Source organism: Aotus nancymaae, unplaced genomic scaffold (assembly GCF_030222135.1).
Source record: "Aotus nancymaae isolate 86718 unplaced genomic scaffold, 86718_ANA_hifiasm-v0.15.2.pri h1tg000008l, whole genome shotgun sequence".
Taxonomy (NCBI): Eukaryota; Metazoa; Chordata; class Mammalia; order Primates; family Aotidae; genus Aotus; species Aotus nancymaae.
In genome coordinates, this window is record NW_026988419.1 from 39,226,539 (window position 1) to 39,230,586 (window position 4,048).

Sequence of the window (4,048 nt, forward strand, 5' to 3'; positions counted from 1 at the left end):
AAAATATATACACATTAAAATAAATATATTTTTAGAAATATTTTAGAAACAAAACAATCTTCTCATTGAATACCAAGTTTATACAATGGAAGGAGTGGCTAAGCTGTCATTAAGAAGTGTCATTAGGCTCTCAGTTGCCGCTGCCAGCTCGCGTACAGTGTTCTCTCACCGCTCCGCCGCCCTACTCCTCCGCCGGTTGCAATGGAAGAAGAAATTGCTGCGCTCGTCATCAACGATGGTTCCGGCATGTTCAAAGCTGGCTTTGCTGGGGACGATGCCCCCCGAGCCATGTTTCCCTCCATTGTTGGGCATCCTCGGCACTAGGGCATGATGGTCGGCATGGGCCAGAAGGACTCCTACGTGGGCGACGAGGGCCAGAGCAAGCGCGGCATCCTGACCCTGAAGTACCCCATCCTGACCCTGAGTACGGCATCATCACCAATTGGGATGACATGGAGAAAATCTGGCACCACACTTTCTACAACGAGCTGTGTGTGGCCCCAGAGGAGCACCCCGTGCTGCTGACTGAGGCCTCCCTGAACCCCAAGACCAACAGAGAGAAGATGACTCAGATCATGTTTGAGACCTTCAACACCCCGGCCATGTATGTGGCTATCCAGGCCGTGCTGTCCCTCTACGCCTCTGGGCGCACCACTGGCATTGTCATGGACTCTGGAGACGGGGTCCCCCACACGGTTCCCATTTACAAGGGTTATGCCCTTCCCCACGCTATTCTGTGTCTGGACCTGGCTGGCCGGGGCCTGACTGACTACCTTATGAAGATCCTCACCAAGCGTGGCTACAGCTTCACCACCATGGCTGAGCAGGAGATCGTGCGCGACATCAAGGAGAAACTGTGCTATGTTGCCCAGGACTTCGAGCAGGAGATGGCCACTGCCACATCCTCCTCTTCTCTGGAGAAGAGCTATGAGCTGCCCGACGGCCAGGTCATCACCATTGGTAACGAGTGGTTCCGGTGTCCAGAGGTGCTGTTCCAGCCTTCATTTCTTGGCATGGAATCTTGTGGCATCCACGAGACCACCTTCAACTCCATCATGAAGTGTGACACGGTACCCAGGCATTGCCGACAGGATGCAGAAGTAGATCACTGCCCTGGCACCCAGCACCATGAAGATCAAGATCATTGCATTCCCAGAGCGTAAGTACTCTGTGTGGATCGGTGGCTCCATCCTGGCCTCGCTGTCCACCTTCCAGCAGATGTGGATCAGCAAGCAGGAGTATGACAAGTCGGGCCCCTCCATCGTCCACCGCAAATGCTTCTAAACGGACTGTGAGCAGATGCATAGCATTTGCTTCATGGGTTAATTCGGAAGTATAAATTTGCCCCTGGCAAATGCATACACGTCATGCTAGCCTCATGAAACTGGAATAAGCCTTCGAAAAGAAATTGTCCTTGAAGTTTGTATCTGATATCAGCACTGGATTGTAGAAATTGTTGCTGATTTTGACCTTGTATTCAAGTTAACTGTTCCCCTTGTTATTTGTTTGGTACCCTGTACATATCTTTGATTTCAACCTTTAGTACATATGTGGCTTGGTCACTTCGTGGCAGAGGTTAAAACATGCTTATGGGCAGACAAGTCTGGCTTGGTGAGTCTGCGTGGCCAACAGTCTCCTATCTGTGCAGGGTATTCATGTGTCAGGGCTGAGTGTTCTGGGATTGCTCTAGAGGCTGGCAAGGGCTGCCAGTCTGTTAAGGTTGGAAAGTCCAAGCCATAGGACCCAGTTTCCTTTCTTAGCTGATGTTTTCCTGCCAGAGCACCATGGGCTGTTACTTGCCTTGAGTTAGAAGTGGTTTGCATTTACACCTGTAAATGTATTCATCCTTTTAATTTATGTAAGGTTTTTTTTTGTACACAACTCTCGATTCTTTAAAGAGATAACAAATTTTGGTTTTCTACTGTATGTGAGAACATTAGGCCCCAGCAACACGTCATTGTGTAAGGAAAAATAAAAGTGCTGCCGTTAAAAAAAAAAAAAAAAAAAAAAGAAGTGTCATTAGGTAAATCACATAAACTCTTCAGTATTTTAAAAGAAAGATCAAGAAAACTAATATATGCTAACAGCAAATATATTTTAATGTAATTATATCTATTATCTTCTCAACACAATGACTTTCTAGTAACTATTGTCTAAGGATAATCACTGTCAAGGGAATTGAGCCTACGCTTGTATTTATTTCTTCCAAAAATCACAATAATTGAATAATCTAGAAAATATATGAAAATAGAAGTATATTTATGCCACAGCAGAGCCTGAGGTGCTATGCTAAATAGCAAATATTACCTGTACCTGGTGAGATTATATAAGATGTATATAGCCTATGTGTAATAGAAAGAAAACAGCTAGGACTTCTGAATCAAAGGCCTGCATTACACTCCACATTGAAATAGCTTTATCTGAATAATTATTCTGCATCTCTCTTGATAAAGATAATAACAACTAGCAACTGTTGTGCAATGCAGTACTTTAATACTCAACAAATATATTTGAAATTAAATAATGTGGAGAATACAAAGATTAAAACAAAGTCCCCAGGCTTAAAATACACACACACACAGACACACACACATATATTTAAATATATATATTTCCAAATATATATAAATTAAAAATATATGTGTGTGTGTGTGTGTGTGTGTGTGTGTGTGTGTGTGTGTATTAAGCCTAGGGACTTTGTTATATGTGTGTGTGTATATATATTTGTGTGTGTGTGTGTGTGTGTGTGTATATATGTATATATTTTGAGACAGAGTCTTGCTCTGTCACCTAGGTTGGAGCACAGTGGCATGGTCTTGGCTCACCGCAACCTCTACTTCCTGAGTTCAAGTGGTTCTCCTGCCTCAGCCTCCTGAGTATGTAGGATTACAGGCGCATGCCACAATGCCCAGCTAATTGTTGTATTTGTAGTAGAGATGAGGTTTCCCCATATTGGTCAGGCTGGTCTTAAACTCCTGACCTCATGATCTGCCTGCCTTGGCCTCCCAAAGTGCTGGGATTACAGGTGTAAGCCACCATGCCCAGTGCTTAAAATATTTTTTAACTGAAAACACATACAATCATTAAAAAATAAATAATATAACATGGAATGGGTGATTATATGTCAAAAATGTTCTAGTTTTTAAGTCCACAAAACCTAATGAAGAAGAAGGTCAACTTTTATTTTATCTTTGTAAATTTATCTAACATAGCCGAAAATAGTAAATATATTTTCTGATATCAATGTGTGTGTGTGTGTGTGTGTGTATACATGTACACATGTTCCTTTTTAATGCACCAAACCATTGTGAACTAAAATTAGAAGGCATTTATTGAGCTCTTATAAAATCTAAACTAAAATTTCCAGATAAACATAAGTTAACACATATATACATAAATATATAAACAGGCATATGTATGTGCATATATATGAATACATCATATATTTTATTTTATATATGTAATGTATATGTAATTTATTTCTCTACCCATTAGATTAATACATTCTTTTCCTAAATTGCATTTTGGTGCTATTTTATACTTAAAATCCTTTGCATGTTATTTTCATGATTTTTAAATCTAATTGTTATTGTACTAAAATACATGTCTTAACCAACTCAGGCTGCCATAACAAAATGCCTTAGACTGAATAAGTTAAACAACTGTAATATATTTTTCATAGTTTCATAGGCTGGACAATCCAACATTAAGGTGCCAGTATGGTTGAGTTTTTATGAGGGCTCCCTTCCTGGCTTGCAGATGGCCACCTCCTGGCTATGTACTCACCTGGCACTTCCTTTGTATATATGAACAGTGAGAGAAGCGAACTCTCTAGTATACCTTCTTATTTTTATAAATTGATCATTGTCATTGTACTTATTTATTGAGTATAATTTGATGTTTTTATACATATATAAAATATAATTATCTAATAAGCATGGTTAGTAATCCTTCACCTCATACATTTATCATTTCTTTCTGGGGACATTCTTTTAATTACTTTTAATAATCACTACTTTACTGTTAGCTATAGTCATCCGAGATGAAT

General features: G+C 40.4%; 1 pseudogene; it reads left to right on the plus strand.

Moving 5' to 3' along the window:
- The first annotated feature begins 201 nt into the window (after positions 1-201).
- Positions 202-1,321, plus strand: LOC105718387 (actin, cytoplasmic 2-like; annotated as a pseudogene).
- The last annotated feature ends 2,727 nt before the right edge of the window (positions 1,322-4,048 follow it).